Source organism: Amblyomma americanum, chromosome 5 (assembly GCF_052857255.1).
Source record: "Amblyomma americanum isolate KBUSLIRL-KWMA chromosome 5, ASM5285725v1, whole genome shotgun sequence".
Lineage (NCBI taxonomy): Eukaryota > Metazoa > Arthropoda > Arachnida > Ixodida > Ixodidae > Amblyomma > Amblyomma americanum.
The window spans coordinates 156,435,588-156,456,310 of NC_135501.1; positions in this window are offsets into that span (position 1 = coordinate 156,435,588).

Genomic DNA, 20,723 nt, shown 5'->3' on the forward strand with positions numbered 1-20,723 from the left:
TTCGCTCACGAATGCGCGCACTGCCCTGCGGCCACAATAGCGTCTTGATGGAGTCTGGTAGTATGCCCTGCGCCCTATAGGCCGCAAGCATATCGCGACGAGCATCGGTGAACGCGGTACAGTGAAAGAGCAGATGTTCTAGTGTTTCCACTGCACCGCATCCGTCACACACATCACTCGTCGCAATTCCATGACGCTCCCGTCGTTCCCCGGGTCACACGCAGCCAATGCGTGCGCGGAGGATCACTGCACGTTGCGACCGTCTAAGTGCGCGACAGCCGGTGATACTGTCGATGCACCTACCTCCTGCGATGCGTGGGTCGTGGTGTTGCTTTCGGAGATGGTCGTGGATGGCCGCACGCAAGTCTTCAAGCGTAAGGGGCAGACCGCTGGCAGGTAGTTGATGTGCAGCGGTCTCGAGGTCGTCAGCTTCTTAGTTGCCGGCGATGCCACAGTGACCGGCAACCCACTGCGCACGCACGGCACATCCTCTCTGCGCGAGGCGCTCGATACGCGAGCGAATTTCTCGCACTAGTGGGGTACCGCGGCCGTTAGATTGTAGGCGGCTGAGGGCAGCGCGGGAGTCGCACAGCAGAGCACTCCTGGGCGGCGGAGGGCCGAGGGTGAGCAGCAGGTCCAGCCCGAGCCGGATTCCCATCAATTCCGCCATGGTGAAGGAGCCCAGAAAGGTTGCGTGTTGCTGGCTCTGCAGTCGCAGAGCGGAGATGGTAGCCACCGCTGCAAGGGAGCAGCTGTCGCGTGCCACTGAGCTCTCGGTGTACACGAGGAGATGGTCCTGGAGCTCCTTGTGTATGACGGCTCTGGCCACCTGCTGCACAGCACTGAGGGGTGTGCTCCGCTTTACCGCGATGCCGACGATCTCTCGCTGTACCTCCGAGGTAGCAGGCCAGGGCGCGCAGGAGCCGCAGCGGGGTGGGCCTTGAATCAATTGCTCATACTGGAGCAGCGCCGCGCCCATTTGTGAGCGCGGGTCCGAGCGCATACGCTGCAGCATCGATCCGCCGTCGGGTGCGTGGTGAAGCCGGTCGATGTGACACGTATACTGATGCAATGGACAGAGTTCGGAAGGCGAATCCTCACAGCCACTACTCCGCGGAAGAAGGTTGATATGGCTTTGTTCCTCCAGCAACTTTGTGACCGCTGCCCAGCACCCAGAATCATCTGCGGTGACTTCAACGCCCACCACCCTGCCTGGGGTGACAGGAACACAGATCCTCGCGGACGCCAACTTGTAGAAGTCATCGACAGTTTGGACCTGTGCGTCGCCAATGACGGAAGTCCCACTTTCTTTCGGCCTCCAACCTCACCCACATCTATAGACCTCACCTTAGATTCACCTGATGTCCGTGTGCAGTGGTCAACTAGAGCTGACCGAATGGGAAGTGATCACTACCCGATATTTGTGTTTACTGCCGACTTTCATCTGCGTTGTCCTAAAATTTGCCATGTTGTTAATTGGGACAAATACAGGGAGCACTTAGCCTGTGTTTCCGGTGATGTGACAGACAAAATGATTTATGCTAAGATGGCTGCTACCACGGCGCCCAAGCTACCTGATCATTTTCCGACTCCGGATTTAAAACTCAGGAACCTCTGCGCAGCGCGCAGAAGGGCGGAGCCACAACTGTTGCGGAAGAAGGACGACAGAGCCTTGACGACAACTCTCAACAGGCTCAAATCTGCCATTAGACGTCATGCGAACAAGCTCTGTAAGTCGCAGTGGGCATCCTTTTGCGCTAGTTTGACGGTTTTCTCACCGATAACGAGAATTTGGCGTGTCGTTGGCAGTCTTGCTGGTGGCTCTCGTGCGAGTAAACCTTTCGAGGCGCTTGCATTGCGCATGCAGAAACATCTCGTGTGCTTGGCAGAGGAATTTGCGGATGCATTTGTAAATTCCAGACCAGGCACTCATCCCTGTGCTCTGCCTGCTACGTCTCCTTCTGTTCTGGACGCCCCGTTCACACTTCGAAAACTACAGACAGCGCTACGCAGCCTGCGGCGTCACTGTGCACCAGGGCCTGACGGCATTACCAATAAAATGTTACAGAACCTGCCTCTGGAACACCGGAAGATGCTCCTAACCTATCTCAATCAAGTGTGGGAGTCTGGTGACGTTCCCCCTTCATGGAAGGTGGCTTGTGTAGTCCCACTGCTGAAGGCCAGCAAAGAGATGACAGACGCGGCCTCGTATCGTCCTGTATCGCTGACGTCGTGTGTGGCTAAGCTCATGGAGAAGATGGCAAGTAAGCATTTGTCTTGGTGGCTTGAGGATAGAAGGGCACTACCAACATGCATGACTGGATTCCGCACAGGTTTAAGCGCGCAAGATAGAGTCCTGGACTTGATAGGCCACATTGAACATCAGAATGCTTTTGGACTTTCAACACTAGCTATTTTCCTAGACGTATCAAAGGCTTATGACAGCGTCCTCCAGAGCTCAATACTGAATAGTCTGCAGGTCATAGGCGTACAGGGCTATCTTCTGCGATTCATTCACTCATTTCTCAGTGATCGTAAATTTCGAGTGCGTTTAGGCAGTACAATGAGCTCCGAAAGGCGCGGTATCGCGAAGGGTACCTCAGGGTAGTGTCCTGTCCCCAACGCTCTTTAATGTTGTCCTGGCTGGTCTTCCCGCAAAAGTGCAAAAACATTGTAGGCATGTCCATATGTAGATATATGCAGACAACATTTGTCTTTGGTTAACCGGATATCAACACAAACGCTTAGCTCTATTAGCGCGACAGGCCGTGCTTTCAGTTAAGAGTTACCTTCAAGGTGTTGGGTTGACTCTCTCGGTGGAAAAATCTGGCTTCGTCCTGTTTCCAGGTAGGGGACGACGGTATGCGCGGCTGAGCATAGACCTTGATCAGTCTTTCCTTCGTCAGGTTAACCACATACGTTTTTTGGGCGTCACTATTGACTCACGTCTACAGTGGCGACGAGCTGTGGACTCTATTGTGGCTTCACTATCTTCGCGTCTCAATGTGCTTCGTAGAGTTGCTTGTGAGCAATGGGGAAACCATCCTGCTTCGATGATCAGGCTTCGCGATGCCCTGGTGACAAGTCGCATAATGTACCAGCTCCCTTTAATTTCCCCCTCGGTATCGCAGCTGGAACGCCTTGAGGTTTTGCACATAATGGGACTAAGGAGGGCTCGCGGCATTCCGTAGGCTGCTCCAAACAATGCAGTAGTGCATGAGTCTGAATCGAAACCTCTTCGGTTAGCCGCTTCAAAAAGACTTTTGCTGCAAATTGGCCGCCTCAGAGAGACTGTTGCCGGGAGAGCGCTACTACGGCGCCTTCGAAAGAGATCTGAGTCAAGGGAGTACTTGGCTTTAAATACTCTTCGTTCTCTGGGTCTCGACCTTCGAGATCGACCTAAGACGTTGAAGCCACCTTGGTCCTTTCCGAGCCTCGATTGTTCGTTGACAATTCCCCACGTTCGTGCTAAGCGGAATTCTCCTTTAGCGGCAATGCGTTCGCTCGTACTGGAACATCTTGAGACCGAATATGCCAGTCATCTTCAAATTTTTACAGACGGCTCTGTGGACAAGGTCAGAGGATCTAGTGCAGCTGCTTTTCATATTCCGTCTTTGAAGTATGATTGGTCTGTTCGTTTTACTAATGTCGTGTCCTCCACAATGGCCGAAACCGTTGCCATTGAGGCCGCTCTAAAGAAGCTACGGTGTTGTGCGCCTCAATCTACTGTCATAATTACGGATTCAAGATCTGCCCTTCAAAGGTTAGAGTACGGGTTCCCCACTGATGCCTTGAGTCTTAGATCCCTACGTTTGGTGCAGAATCTACATAGCAAAGGCTTCTCTATACGCTTTCAATGGGTGCCCTCGCACATAGGTGTCTTAGGCAACGAGATGGCAGACAACATCGCCCATACAGCTCTCTCCGGGATTCCAGTACATGGAGCCCCTCATGAAGTCAAGCAAATGTTCAGAGATGTGGTGTTGTGCCACTTCAGTTCTTTGTGGAGCACTCCTCATCAGCCATGTGTGACCAAGGGTCTCAAAAGGTACCAAGCCACTTAGCTTGACCGCGTTCGCACGGATTCTGCTCGTACGCCGGAGTGGATGTATAAGACTGGCCTAGCGTTGTCACCATTGTGTTCAACGTGTGGTGTGTGTGGTGACATAGAACATTACCTCTTGTGCTGTACTTTGTACAACGCGGAACGGGCTGTGTTATTCGGATCCCTCAAGAAGGCAGGAGTTCCTCACAGTTCTCTTCAGGACATTGTTTTCCTGCGCGGGAGCCAGTCGAGTAGAAGGGATGCTTCTCGCCTTCTTCTACTTTACCTGCAGGACACGGATTTGGCCTCCACATGGTGACCTCAGGAGTGTCTATTTGGGTTTTTGCGGACAGTGTTTCTGTGATTTCTATTTAAGTGTCGCTACGGTGGAGAAATTGCCGGCAGCAACTGCAAGGCTAATTCCACCGGTAGTTTACAACCACTCAACTCAACTCGACTCCGGTCGATGTGAATCAGTGCCCTGCGCGCTGCCTGGAGCTCAAGTGGCCACGCTCCTGCATCGGCCAACGTTGCGGAGCACTGCGAGTGTTTGGGCAGGCCTAGGCACACGCGCAGGGAGTTGCGGTGCTGGAGCCTGAGTTTCTTCCAGCACGGCTTGCGCACCGTGACGAGCGGTAGCGCACAGAGCAGCGCCCCCTTAAGCTCCGGCATTGAATAGCCGCAGCGCGGCTTCCTGGGAGATGCCCTAGCCTCGAACGGTGAGCTTGTGCAGGGATGCGGTGATCTTCATCTGCAGACAGGCCTTACTGGCCACGGGGCGGAAGGGAAGGCGCCAGTCGATGTGCAGGCCAAGGTACCGAACCGATTTACGCCAAGGAATCGGAGTCCCGTCCAGAGACAGTGGCGCAAGGTGCGAGCGCGAAACGCAGGCCATGACCACCGATTTGTCCGCGCTCAGCGAAAGACCAAGGCCGCGCAAACTGGCACCGATTGCGGTCAGAGCTCCCTGAAGGCACGCTCGCACGCGGAGCGCCTCGTCCGCTGGTTTTTGGCACCCCAGAGCTATGTCGTCTGCATATATGGACATGTACAAATGGTGTCGGCCGCTCATGGGGAGGGAAGCCGGCACCACCGACATGGCCACATTAAACAGAAATGGTGATAAGACAGATCCCGGCGGCACGCCCATGTCCACCGTGCGAGGCTTGGAGAGCTTATCCCCTACTCCTACGCGCATGGTGCACCCGCTCAGGAAGCCGTGAACGTATCGCAAAAGGCGCCCGCTGACACCGGCCCACTCAAGCACCACAAGAATTGGTGCGCGGTGAACGTTGTAAAAAGCACCCGGGACGTCCAGTAGCAGCAGCAGCGGAACCTGGCATGCCGCACTGACATTCTCAAGCGCTGTAACAATGTCCGATTTAGAACCAGCCGAGCACCGCATCCCACGATCCCACGGAAACTCGTCTGCTGCTCGTCAAAGAAATCAGCCTGCGCAGCCCGCTCGTTCAGACGGGTTAAAGGATCACGTTTCTGAGGTATGTGACGCAGCCCTGCGCTGCGCTAACTGCGAAGGAGACCACGCTACCTACTCCAGGGCTGCGTTTTTATGGAGGCAAAACGCTAAGGCGCCCATGTGCTGTCCGATTTCAGTGCACGTTAAGGCTCTCCAGGTGGTCGAAATTATTCCGGAGCCTTCTTCCACTGCGGCACCTGTTTCTTCCTTTCTTCTTTCACTCCCTTCTTTAGCCCTTCCCTTACGGCGTGGTTCAGGTGTCCAATGGTATATGAAACAGATACAGTGCCATTTCCTTTCCCCAAAAACCAATTAATATTATTATTATAACGTGCAGCCGACATCATCTTTTCTGACGCAAAACTGGAGCGCCTTTACTCCGGATGAGAGAGCGCATAAGCTGTATCTCTTTTCTCTACCTAATTAAAGTAAGCACTCCCGGCAACGATGAAAGGCACAATTCGAGCCAACGTTGCATGCGCTCGGCTATAATCAAACTGTCAATACATACTGGTTATTCGGGCGAAGAATTACTGAAAACTCGATTTAAAGGCATTAACAGCTTCTAACGCAGCCACATTGCTAACACAGAGTGCAATTGCATATTCGGTTCTTGTGAAATTTTGCTTTTTGCCTCAAAGTGAAGACCAGGAAGGAAGGTAGCCACTACACTATGCCATAGCCGGATCGACTGACCAGCCTCTGTCAGCCTACATGGGGCGTGCTCGCAACCCTGAGGAGAAATTTCGGCAATGGCGAAATCGTGCCGAAAGTCAGGCGCAAAGTTTCGAAGTCAAACCGAACATTTTCGTATGGTGAACGCAGCCTACGTTCGGGAGCATCATAAGCGCAACAGAGAAGTAGTATTCGGAGTAACTGCCCCGTCATCCATGTCAGGACCGTCAACGGAGCTGCCACCTGCAGAGCGTGTACTAAATGATGATCAGCTTGCTCGTAATGTCAAACAGCCGCGGGAACAAAAACCGCGGGACAGCTTTTGGTTGAATTGTTTCTGTTAAGCAGCGGCTTAGCCACTGCAAAGGTTTTATATCTGACCTAAAAATTAGGATGCTGAAATCACGTTTAGTTGAAAGCGCACATCACACCTAGGACCGCAGCATTCAATTCGAGACGTGTCTTGGCAACAGAAAGCAGATTCGTAGTTTAGCCACTAAGCCGCGATGCTTAATCCGACAACTCAATGCATTATGCTCTTCGAGGCACAGGAATCCAAAATGTTGGCCGCGTTTCGTCTGCTTTGTTTTTTGATTTTTTAAAAGTGCTTGTACATGCCTTTTGTGTAAATGTGTTTGCTGATTCAGAGAACAACTGCGTTTAGAATCCGCCATAAACGAGCGCAGATTTTGTGGACGGTATTTCTTTTTTCTTTTTCAAAAGAAACAGCTCAAGATAGAAACCAGTTTCACAAATAAGTTTGCAGACTCAAAGCGCCGCCTTTAACGGTTTAACGTAAGTGTGAAAATTGTTTTGTCAACATCCCCTGCTTCGTATTTCGTACTCTGATTTTTATTGTCTAGAAACCCCTTGCTTGATTATATAAGAATGCACAATATTCCACATCTTTGTGAATGCTATGCGTACAGTGCCGACAGGCAGTCCCTCTGCTGTGCGCTGGAGAGTCTAGATCCGCCCCTACTGACGGAAATGAGTATTCCCGGTCATTGGCCGCGGCGATCATCGGCGGTGAAGGCATCCAAGGCACTGCTCCGCTTCTCGAGAACGTCTGGCCTGCACGATAGGCTGTGACTTTACCTTGCCGACTTTGCGTACAGATTTGATTTCCGTGCTATTCTCGTCCCTCCTTCTTTTTATCCCTGACCGTATTCCCCCCCATGCAGGGTAGCAAACAGGTTATTCTTCCGTTTAACCTCCCTGCCTTTCGTCTTCCTCATTCTTTTGCAGTGCGCACGAAAGTGTAGTTCTTCTTTTTTGTATAACACATCAGTTTAATTCAAGGCAAAAAATTTGTTTTTCGCGGAGTACAAAATCGTGAAACTTCGATTACAAGAGCAGCTGCGGCCGCAGAATTATTTCCACGCTTTCTCCCCTCAAAAAGTTTGTGTTCTCTACAGTTGTATTGTACCGAAGAATAGAGATACTAGATCAACTTCAGAATATATTCTTTTGAATTCGTTCTTTAGCATAGACACTCAACTGTCAACGCTTTATTCACCCATAAATTGACGAAAATTCTTCCTAACAACCGTGTATCAATTAAGCCGCCCTAACATTGTTTTCTGAAAATAAATGCTTTCGAAAATGTTTAAAGAAATCAGGGTTTTCATTGGATTCAAGTTTGACCTAATGGGGATCAATGGATGGTAAGAACAATAGCCTAGTTAAATTCAGGAAAGCTCTCTCACCTCATGTGTACAGCTTTTGCTAAGTTTTCCATTTAATGTCCGATTTTTTAATGTAGATATGTCGCGTTCCATGCCTTCATAACTAAACAACGGCATGATGGTGAGTGCGAAGAGATGCTAATACCGACAGAAACGTCTACGAATTAAGTCTGCCACATAAGCTTTCACTCAAACGGCAAAGCAGCTCCTCTGGAATTGTGCGATGTGCGGTTACTTATTTCAACAGTGACAAAATTTATATTATTTCACTAAAGGCAACGCTCTGCTCTCTGGAGCAGAGAGCAGTGTTCTGTAGAGCCACCTTGCTTTCGGCCCTTAAGAAGTAGGTGTAAGCCGCAACGCGGAATATTAATACTGGCTCCCCAGTTTCCACAAGTAATATAAAACGCGCATAAAAGTTTTGAATTTGGAGCGTAGTGATTAAGTTTTTCTGCAAACTTGAAACAGAAAAAGCACGCCGGAGAGCGCGAAGAAATTATTGGTTTAAGTGAAACTTCCGCGCTACCACGAAGCTTTGTACAGTCTTTGTAAAAAGTATACCGCCCAACGGGTCTGCTTCCGAGCCCTCCAGAGCGGCTCCGCTTGCATACAAAGGCACCCTAGTTTCCCGAAGGCGTAACGAACTTAAGTCATGAACCATCCCAAGCTTAGGACTGTCAAATTTGCTTAAATAAGAGCCCTGCTACACGGCTTGGAAGCGAACCCCTTTGGCTATGTAGTTTTGACAAAGACTGTACATGCAACACGAGCTGATCCAAGCAACCTGCACTCCAGTGCGAAGCTTCTTAGAAGCAAGTAATAGCCAATATTGAGCCAGACTAATCATGATCTCAGTAAACGGCTTTACTCTTCGCTTAATTCTGCATTTTAACCAGACATACTTCCGCGTAGTACTGAGATGTTAATATGTGTCGCTTGCTATTAATAACTCTTCGGATGGTTTCATTACTTCTTGAGCCCAAGAAATACTGCGTTCTAGTCAGCGCTTGTTTCCGCTTATTTTCACTGCTGCTTTGAGGGCAACGTGACTTGGAACAAAATCAACGCACGATATTGCTAATCTACCGGTGACGTTTACCCTGCACATCAACCACGTCCAATATCTATCTAACCACCACAGACTATCCTGATAACGCAACCTATATGAAATAAATGTAAATCAATAATTTGCTTCCACATCTGAAGCAGGAATACTACCCTTGCATTGGTGTAGACATGAAAATAAAACAATACTCAAAAGGAGCAAATGCGACGCATGCAAACACGCTGCTTCAAATCGACTTCTGCTACCCCCATCATATAATCATGCTGTTTCACGTTACGTCAACGAAAGGACACTGGACGTTGGCGTAGTTATCTTTATTAGTGTAGTTTTTTTATGTATAGCTCATCCGGGATAACACAGTACCATTCACTCGTATATTTACGCCCGCGTAATAGCGCCGTGCCTTCTATTTAAGCGAAAATAAATTGTTATTTTTCCCCCTGTAAGCGCAGAAAAGCAACAGCCTCATTCCAATGAGGAATAAAGAACTTTGCGACAAATGGGGGCGTGTTCTCGAACAAGATGCTGGAGAAAAAGTCTTGTTCAATTTTTTTTCATACAAGCACCATAGGCCGTGAATATAAAACGGATACTAAGCAAAGGAGAAATTGAAGAAAATAATCTTAAGAAATCTTTACAGACCTTTGGCTGTTCAAATTTTTGTTGCGGGCGCAATATACGTGACTTCCGCTAAAATCGCGCGAACCCTTGACCAAAGCTTAACCATTGAGAAGTGTTCCGAGTTTCAGAATGAAAACACGTCTTTCAAGACAGAACAAAAACATCCGAACTCCTACGCGGACGTAAATAGAAAAACGCAGACAGGCAGGCACGATGTCTTGCACGCGTGAGAGAAAAGTTCGGGTTCGCGGAAGCGGGGAAATGGAAGCGTAGATCCGCCCTCCCAATGTTTAGTGAGGAAATGCCCTCGCCCGAAACCATGAAATGAACGAAAATAAAATAGAGCCACGTTTATTAGGCGGCACTCTTCCCAACGATTGAGAAGCGTCGTTGGCTGGGTTTGCCGAAGACGTTAACTAAATAAAGAACAAAAGAAGAGTGACCGGAAGAAAACAGAACAAACGTTAGTCTTAGCGTTTTCGAGCCCAACGGTACTGAGCGATCCTTGAGCTTAGCGCTGAGGCAAACCTGCGCCTCGCATTCGGCGCTCGAGAATATTTGATGTATGAATTTCTTGATAGAAAAGCTATGGAAGTCATGAAATGTGTGGCTATTGTCTCGTGTCTCGAGCACTGTGTTGATGGGCTTAATAAGTTGTTCAGGAGCTATGGAAGGAGGAACAGGTACGTAGTGCCCTGTACTTCTAAATGCCAGGCAGGACATGCTTAGTGAAAAATAGCGTTTTGTGCGTAACTTCTGACAAGAAACGCACATACCTGCCATACATAAGCATCGTCAATAAGCAAATCCCTAATTTTACTCAAAGTATTGCCACGAAGAAGCTGGGGATCTGGAAGGACCTGTCGTATGCAAATATATCTGTTTGTAATGGGTTCTACCCTAGACTATGCATGCGTTGTAAATGGGTCTGTGAGGCCATCATATTTAAAGCGACTGGACCCAGTGCATAACATTGGTTTACGTTCCCAAAATGGCTCATACAGAACCTCCCCCATGAAGAGACTCAATGTCTAAATCGTTGAACCCTTCCTTACAGACAGAAGAACTATGCTCACATGCATATATGTCCTGAAAATCGGTTAACTGCCGAAACACCTCTGTTATCCCGTAGTTACCAAGTGCACCTCCAGAACACTGTTCAACAACAAACCCCAGTCAATCAGACCTTTGCTTCTCCGCTTCCAGGATATTTTCTACAACTTGCAAATACTGGATACCTTTCCTGGTGTCGCTTTAAGGAACGACTCACTGCGCCAATGGTGTATCCTTTCCGCTGTGTCTGACTTTTCATTAACACCCTTTCAGGAAGAACACTTCAATTCACTTCACTTTATTACATTAAAGAAAACATGTAAGTTACATAAATTATTCGCTGTAAAATATAGACGCTATACAATTCACAAACGTTGATGGACAGGAGATTGCGGCGATGCCGTGTGGAAGGCTGTTCTAGTCCGTGGCCATGGTGGTAAAATTCTAACACCATGTCCGTGGCTGAACGTGGAAAGGATGACGATGCAAATGTAGTCGTGCGCGTAATGTAAATGTAAATGTAAATGTAGTCGTGCGCGTCGTGGCCGGGCAACTTGAAGGGGATGACCAATGCGGGAGGAAATGCGTGCCGGTGGATTGATGTAGGGCGGATAACGAAGTGAGCATTAATAAAATTTATAAAAAAAGCACATACAAGTGATACGATGCCTGAAAGCTAGAGATGTGAGCCTGCCTCTGCTTTTAATGATGACATACTAAGGTTATATGAATAGCACGAATATATGAATATTTTGGCTCGACTTTGTACTCATTCTATGGAAATAAACACCACACGGGCACATATTACAGGAATACCGAGCACTACACGAAATATATGTGAACTACACATAATCTTACACAGACTGCTGAAAACAGCAGATTGTATTGGAAGCATTGTTGTAAAAGGATACTGGCAAAAAATAGTAAAATAGTTAGGATGCCAAACTGCCCATACATTATTACTGCCGAACGTTATGCAGTCTCTATAGCTTTGAACAAAATAACATGTGACAGATTTCGATGCCGATTTGACCACAATTCGGAATATAAATTATGCAACCTCCCCTCGAGGTGCGTCGCACCAGAAACGCGTGGTCTGTAACTGTACTGAGAACGGAGCTATTCGCATAACGCGATGGAGTGTTGTTCTTACACACGACAGTCTATAGCACACTAGTTTTCATGAAAGACTCCCTAAATATTGCTTAGTTTTGAGAACGGTATGTGGTTTTAAAGTGCCTAGTTATCGTGCACTAAGCGATTGGCGCCGAAATGTTAAGTTAAATTAAAGAACCGCAGAGTAAAATCAAATTATATCGGATTTCACGCTTGAAAACGCAGGAAGTTGAAATGGCTCCACTGGGATGTCAGCATTTGCTACGAGGAGGAATCAAGAAGCAGGAAGCACCACGTGATATTCTATGAGACGAAAAGGTTCTATTGTTTCTGCTTGCTTCAGGAGCATATATTCCGAAACATCATTGACTGCCCATGCGCAGGCCGCGCAGGATGTCGCAGCGTCGAAATGAAAAATTCATTAGCGCATAACCGTGGGCTGTGCGATCTCATTGCAAGTTAAAGATCCCCAGGTGGTCCAAATTATTCCGAGCCATCCACTACGGTACCTCTTTCTTCCTGTCTTCTTTCACTCTTTCCTTTATCCCTTCCCTTACTGCGCGGTTCAGGTGTCCAATGATATACGAGACATACTGCGCCATTTCCTCTCCCCAAAAAACAATTTAAAAAATTTGCCCGCGGCGGCTGCGTTTCTACGGAGGCACAACGCTAAGGCGCCCGTGGGCTGTGCGATATCAGTGCATGTTAAAGATCCCCAGTTGGTCGAAATTATTACGGAACCCTCTACTACTTCACCAATGTCTTCCGTTCTTCTTTCACTCCCTCCTGTATCCCTTCCGTTACTGCGCGGTTCAGGTGTCCAACGATGTATGAGACAGATACTTTGCTTTTTCCTTTTTTCTTAATTATTAATTGGTTTTTGGGGAAAGGAAATTTCGCAGTATCTGTCTCATATATTGTTGGAGGCCTGAGCCGCGCCGTAAGGGAAGGGATAAAGGAGGGAGTGAAAGAGGATAGGAAGAATGAGTTGCTGTAGTTGAGGGCTCCGGAATAATTTCGATTACCCGGGGTTCTTTTACGTGCATTGACATCGCACAGAACACGGGCGCCTTACCGTTTTGCCTCCATAAAAAAGGCCGCCGTGGTCGGGTTAGAACCCGGGAACTCCGGACCAGTAGCCGGGCGCCCTAATCACTGATCAACCGTGGCGGGTTTCAGTATCGATGGCAGATAAAAAATTGAAAATTGGTTTTTAGGGACAGGAAATGGCGCAGTATCTGTCTCCCATATCGGCGGAAACCTGAACCATTTCCCGTGCCAGAAAGTAATTTTCAATTTTTGAAATGCGATTCTTCGGCGGGCGCTCGAAGCGGGCGGACGTGTTTTTTAGCACTCCGCTCCTTCGGACGCTGGGCCTAAGTCTGCGCGGCGCTGCGGTGTCTCCCCATGGAGGCCACAGACACCGTGAACAAGCTACAGCCTGTGTTCGGCGGTGACAATGACCAACGCAGGGCAGGCCGCTCACGCTCACGATCACGGAGACGAACGCCATCCAGAGCAAGGTCGTCCAGCACCTTTCGGCGAATGCAGGCCGAGATCGCTGATCTGCGGGACACGGTGAGGTGCCTGACGGCGGCGCTCATCATCACCTCAGAGAACCTCTAGTCCGTCATCGGGATCTCGGTCGTGTCGCCGGCAGACCCACGCGTTCTAGCCTTGAGGGACGCCATGGCGCTTGCTCACCAGAAGCAAGACTCAATGGCGGCTCCCTCCCCGCCATTTCGGGCCACCTCTGCGCTTTATACCGCCATTGCTACTCCTGGGGAACCGGCTAGATGCCGTCTCCCCCTGATGCTGCTGCTGCGGGCTCACCGCGGACAACTGCAGCCGAGGAGAGCATGTGCACCTTAATGGACGAGTCTTCTCTACGGAAACGGCGACGCTCAACGGGGTCCGACGAGTGGAGGGACTCGTACACCAACAGGGGAATCGCGATGGCCAAGCGGGAAGCTTGAAGCCCCCCCCACCTTCACTGATCCCTCTTCCTCCACATTTGAAGGAGCAGGGCCTGCCCAGCACGAGCCCCATGGAGCCCACCTCCAGCCTGCTGCTGATGCTGATGCTGTCGCTGCTGAGGCGACGGCGTCCGGAAGAATACCATGTGCGACCTCGCCAAATACCGCCGCACGAGACCAGGAAGCATCTGGGGCTTCGTCTGCTGGCAGTGAGCGCGCCCAACTCCGGGGCGCGCCGCAGTAATGTGCCACAGGCAGCGGCGACGCTGATGCTGGGGCCAGCCTGTTCCCGTGGCGCACCATCACTACCAAGGCGCAGCTGCGTCGGAGAGCTGCCCTGGAGCGAGCCGCGGCTGCCGTGGAGGTCTCGTACAGCCTGGTGGGGACGGTGCTGTTTCGGCCGGCGAACCGGAGCACCGCCTTCACCAGAGAACAGGGCTGGGATTTGGCCGAGGAGGTTGGATCCCGTCCGGGCGTCCTCGCCGTCCGCGTAAACATGAGGCGGAATGTGGTGGCAGTGGACGCGGGGAGCAGCGATGCTCTCTAGGCCCTGCTGGCCACAGCCGTGATCCGCGGCGTGCCGGTCTGCGCCAAGGAATCTCCTCCTCGGAACCAAAGCTCCGGCCTGGTCATCGGTTTGGAAGGGCGCAGTACGGCGGAGGAGCTGCTATCGGCGGCGGAGTCAATGGTGCCGTAGGTATCGGCGTCTCTGTCGGGCAGCGCACTCGCTCTCTGTTTTGCGGCGCCGACACCACCGGCGTTCATCACTATATTCAAGCGCAGGCTCGCGGTCCGCCCCTGCCGTCCCCGGCCGCTCCAGTGTGCCAAGTTTGTTTGTTGTTGTCGCCACGAAGAAAGAAAAGGAAAGTGCACAGGCCTGCTCTCTGGCTCATGACCAGCCACAAACGCTACCACGTGCAGATAGTAGGAGACTTGAAAGATGGGATAGAAAGATAGTGCGCCAGCCTGGGGCATGCCACTGAGGTTTGTCGAGCACCTGCCCGATGCACGCGCTGCGGCGGGCCGCAGGAGCCTGGTACCTGCGCGAGCAAGCCCCGCTGCATTAACTGCGGGGGGCGGCACGCAGCCATTGAACCAGCGTGTCCGCAGTGGCAGCGAGAGATTCACGTGGCCACTTTAATGGCCACATCCATGGCACCGATGTCCAAGAGGCTTGTCCGCTTGGACATCGCAGATTTCTTTTCAAGTCTAGTCCGAAGCGCTCTCGCAGCCACCCAACGAGCAGAGGTAAGGGCAGGGCAGCCCACACCTGGTATGAAGCTGCTCAATCTGCGCGAGAAGAGAGATCGCGCAGAGCGACGGCGCGACGGACGGACAGAGCCGCCGACTGGACTGTCTGCAACCGCTTGGACGCGGCAGCGCGCGCCACGCCAACAAGCTATACCGCCGGCAGTGGGCTTCACTATGCCAAAAGTTGGAGGAAGATGTCAGCTCGCGGAGGCTGTTTGACACCCTGCACCCTGCGACGCATCACCGAACCACAGGCAAACCGTCAACCGCTGGCCGCCCTCGCAATCTCCATCGGGCTCAGCTTTGAAGAGTTGGCAGAGCGGTTTGCCGATCGATTCGCGCCTCCCAGCCCCGCAAACGCCGCTAACATATCTGCTCCTGAGAGCCCCAGAAGCGACGCAAGTCCCTCGCCCGTCGCCTCGGAAGGTGCATGTGATGCGCCGTTCACAGCGGCGGAATTGAACAAAGCGCTGCAGCGCTGCCGCCACCGCTCGGCGCCCGGACCGGACGGGGTGACATACCAGATGCTGCGAAACCTGAATGCGCGGCAACGACAGAACCTCCTGCAGCAGATCTACCTGGTGTGGGAGCGCGGGGAGCTACCGGAGGACGGGCGAACCGCGGTCGTTTGTCCCATCCAAAAGGCAGGCGCCTACCTACGGAGCTGATCGGATACCGGCCAGTGGCATTAACATCGGCGGCAGGTAAGTTCATGGAGCAAATGACGTTGCGGCGTCTGAACGAGCGGGCTGCAAAGGGTGATTTGTTTGACGATTGGCAGATGGGTTTCCGTGGGATGCGGTGCACGGCTGATTCTATATCGGACGTTGGTACAGCGCTGCAGCATGCCAGGGCGGCAGGCAGGTTGCGCTGCTGCTACTACTGGACGTCTCGGGAGTTTTTGACAACGTTCATCGCGCACCAATTCTCGCGGTGATTGAGGGGGCCGGTGTCTGCGGGCGCCTTTTGCGATGCGTTCATGCCTTCCTGAGCGGGCGCACCATGCGCGTACGAGTAGGGGGTAAGCTCTCCAAGCCTTGCCTGGTGGACATGGGCCTGCCGCAGGGCTCTGTCTTGTCACCATTTCTGTTTAATGTGGCCATATCGGTGGTGCCGGCCTCCCTCCCCACGAGCGGCCGACACCATTTGTACATGTCCTTATATGCAAACGACATACCTCTGTTGTGCCTGGGATCACCGGGCGAGGCGTTCCGCGTGCGGGGGTGCCTACAGGGAGCCCTATGCCAGCTTGCGCTGCCTTTGTCTGTCGCTGAGCGCGGGAAAATCGGTGGCCATGGCCTGCGTTTCGCGCTCGCGCGCGCACTTTGCGCCACAATTACTGAATGGGACTCCGATTCTTTGGCGCAAATCGGTTCGATTCCCGCAAATTGATTCCCGCGCTTACAAATGGGCGCGGCGCTGCTCGGGTATGAGCAATTGACACAAGGCCCACCCACCTACGGCTCCTGCGCGCCCTGGCCTGCTGCCTCGGAGGTAGAGCGTGAGATCGTCGGCATTGCGGGAAAGTGGAGCACAACCCTCTGTGCTGCGCAGCAGCTGGCCAGAGCCGTTATACACGAGGAGCTCCAGGACCATCTCCTCGTGTACACCGACGGCTCAGTTGCCCGCGACAGCCGCTCCCTTGCAGCGGCGGCTACGATCCCCGCCCTGCGACTGCACAGCCAGCAACACGCAACCTTCCTGGGCTCCTCCATCACGGCGGAGTTGATGGGGAACCGGCTCGGGCTGGACCTGCTGCTCGCCGCCGCCTAGGAGTGCTCTGCTGTGCGACTCCCGCGCCGCCCTCAGCCGGCTGCAATCTAACGGCCGCGGTACCCCACTAGTGCGGGAAATTCGCTCGCGCATAGAGCGCATCGCGTACAGAGGTTGTGCCGTGCGTGCACAGTGGGTGCCCGGCCACTGCGGCATCGCAGACAACGAAGAAGCTGACGACCTCGCGACCGCTGCACACCAACTACCTGCCAGCGATCTGCCCCTTGCGCTGGAGGACATGCGTGCGAAAATTTACAGCGCCCCGACCAACACATAGAAGGAGGTGAGCGCATAGACAGCATCACCGGCTGTCGCGCACTTACACGGTCACAACGTGTAATGATCCTCCGCGCGCGCATTGGCTGCATGTAGCCCGGGGAACGACGGGTGCATCACGGAATCTTGACGAGTGATGTGTGTGACAGATGCGGTGCAATGAAAACACCAGAACACCTGCTCCTTCGCTGCTCCGCGTTCGCCGATGCTTGTCGCGATATGCATGCGGCATATAGGGCGCAGGGCATACTACCAGACTCCATCAAGGCGCTATTGTGTCCGCAGGGCAGTGCGCGCACTCGTGAGCGAACTTTGGTGAGCCTCTGTCTGTTCCTCGAACACACGGGCTTGACGTCCCGTCTGTTCTCCGTCAGGTAGTTACACGCAGGGACCGAACGCTCCACGAGGTCTACTTTGAACGATTAATAACTGGACGCCCCACACCAGTTGTAGCCAACACAGTGCTGTGCGCGTGTGTTTTCCTTCCTCTAAAATGAACTAATCACGCGCACAACCTGGACACATTTCTTATTGTGCAAATATTGTGTGTATAATACTTCTCCCCCTATCCTCTCTTCCGGTCCCCTCACTTCTTTCATTTCATTTCTGCATTCTGCCTGCTATCATTTATTTCCGCTGCCCCAGCTCAGGTTCTTCAGTATCGTTGGTAGATGCCGGGGCTAGCAAACATCTTTTCCTTCTTTTATGCTATTTTAATAGAAAAACCACTACCACCACCACCAATTTTTCGAAATGCGTTCAATTCCTTACGCATTAAAATGCGCTATGCGGTCGCCAGACTGATTGCATAACGGGTTTAGGAAGAATCTTTTTTCCTCTTATTGTAGAGAATTACAGGATTCTTACCTCGCGGTTGAATTTTAGCGCGACAGCGGTGCCTTCGTTGGTGGCCTCGAGCGAAAAATCTCAGAAGCATTAATAAATAAACAGAGGACGCTTAAGCTTCGGCTTTAAGAGTGGGACAGTACTGCCTGGGAGTCCTCGGAACGCCATCCTGTGTTAGACAAATCGCTCTTTTATGTACGGTGAAACGGACGCGAGGAGCAGCCAACTACATAGAAGCGCTGCCAGGCGCCTTGCCGAAACGCGCGGGACACAAGTTGCAGTCGTAGTTCATCGGCACATCGTACTCGACAAACCCGATGTCACGAATGCCAGCATAGCTTCAGCGCCGAACGAACAGGCAGCAAGCCGCAAGCTGCGTGGTGAACACGCGCTTTGGATGTGCGCTGCGTTGTTCGCCGCTCACCGCGTTATTCCTGTGTGCCCGCACGGCCCCACTGCGCCCGAACGAGATATGTCAGACGCGTCACTTCCTTTCCTTAAAATCAATTTTCATTTTTTTTTGCTGCGCGGTCCGAGCTGTACACCGAAATATGTGACAGGCGTCCGTTCCTTTCCTTGCGCTGCCGTCGCTCGCTGTCTGTTGGGGCAGTGGCGTACATTGCGAGGAGGAGGAGGAGGAGGGATTTTTTGCTCACGGCCGACGACACCCGCTTTTCTGCGACACGAGCTCCTTAACGCTGTCGCATTAAAACCGAGTAGGAACTTTGTCCTGTTAGGGAATCGATGCAGGGCCTCCGGAGTGCAAGACGAGCACGCTAACCACTCTGCCACGCCAGCTCGATGTTTGGAATGAACAAAGGCGCGTCTGGTGAATACAGCGTTGTCATAGGAGAGTGCTTTAGAGATATGTAGTGTGGTGTTTATTAGTAATTATGAGCATGAATATACAGAAGTCGCACTTAAGCGAGTAGCAAAGTACATTTCCGCTACTTTTCCTCTTCGCTTGGTGCACACGCAGCGCCATCAAGCGGCTCCCACTAAAACCACTTCCTCCTTCTCCTCCGCGATATGTACGCCACTGCCATAACAGATAGTGTGCGACGGCAGCGCCTCCCGCTCGTCTCGTTCGGGCGCAGTGGGGCTGTGCGGGGAGGAAATAATCACGCGGTGAGCTGCAAACAACGCAGCGCACATCTAAGGCGCGTTCACCCCGAAGCTTGAGGCTTGCTGCCCGTTCGTTCGGCGCGGAAGCAATGCTAGCGTTCGTGGCATCGGATATGTCAAGAACGATGTGCCTACGAACTACGACTGCGAGTTCTGCGAGTTTAGGCAAGGCGCCTGGCAGCGCTTCTACGCGGTTCGCCGCTCCGCGCGTCCGTTTCATCGTATGTAACATCAGCAGCATCAGGTTCTCATGGCATCGAAAGAGTTGGCCTGGAGCGAAAAATCTCGGAAGGATTAAGAAATAAAAAATTATTTCTGCGAGTTTCGGCAAGGCGCCTAACAGCGCTTCTACGTGGTTCGCCGCTCTGCGCGTCCGTTTCACCGTATGTAACATCAGCAGCATCAGGTTCTCGCGGCATTGAAAGAGTTGGCCTGGAGCGAAAAATCTCGGAAGGATTAAGAAATAAAAAATTATTTCTGCGAGTTTCGGCAAGGCGCCTGGCAGCGCTTCTACGTGGTTCGCCGCTCTGCGCGTCCGTTTCACCGTATGTAACATCAGCAGCATCAGGTTCTCGCGGCATTGAAAGAGTTGGCCTGGAGCGAAAATTCTTGAAAGGATTAATAAATAAAAAATTACTTGTGTTTTACCTTTTGTTAAGCCCAATGCGAAAAGCTGCATCTCCCTGGCTATGTTTGTGGTCGAGCGACTGGCGGTTTCCACAGATCGCCATGGCTGGCACAGTGGCCGAAAAATATATACTCTTTATGGCTCGCTTCCTATACAAACAGGATCGCGCTCTGGAAAGAGTGCGGAACGAGGTAACATATCTTTTTCCGAAAAAGGGCAACATTGAGTAAATTCAATGTCCTCTACAGCCAAATAGCTGAGAAGCAAGCCAGAATTATACACCGATTAATTGTGTCGAAATTGCAAACAGATACCGTGGGCCCTGGCTACAAGGAATCAAAAATGGCCAATAGAGACTTACTGTTAGAACTCCTTGACAATGTCCAGAACTCAAAAATCGCAAACATTTTGCAGCCATTGGGGACATCCCAGTCTCCATAACAGCACGCCGATCCGTAAAGTCCGTCTGTGGCGTCATCTCTGAAAATGATCTCATACACGTACCGAAAAAGAAAAGCTGGAAGACCTCTCCTGCCAAAATATCACAGATCTGTACAAGATCAAAATGTGGAAAGACAACAAAGACATAGATAAAAACAATTGGTTCACACACTAAACATAAGTACATTTCCTGAAACGATCGAAGTAGGATACCTTAAATTAAATGTCAGGCACTATATTCTGAACCTACGAAGATGCTTCAATTGTCAGAGGTTTGGCCGCGGCTCAGAGAGCTGCGGCGGCCGCAAAACGTGCGCGAAATGCGTTTCGAAGGATCACGTTGCTGAGGTATGTGACACAGCCCTGTGCTGCGCTAACTGCGAAGGAGACCGCGCTGCCTACTCCAGGGCCTGTCTCTCCTGAAAAAAGGAAATAAACATAATCACCACAAAGACCAAGGAAAACATTTCATTTACAGAAGCGACTGGTGATTTGCTCTTACAAACACATTGTTTTCACAGCAAAATCCAGCTTCGCTGATTTGTTGCGCAGGGGCGGTGCACCACACAGCACTTCGGCACTTGCCGAGGCCGCTTTCACCGAGTCGATGGCAGGGCCATATACGCCCCAGGCAGGAACAGCGAAGGCAACTCTGCCACCTCCAAA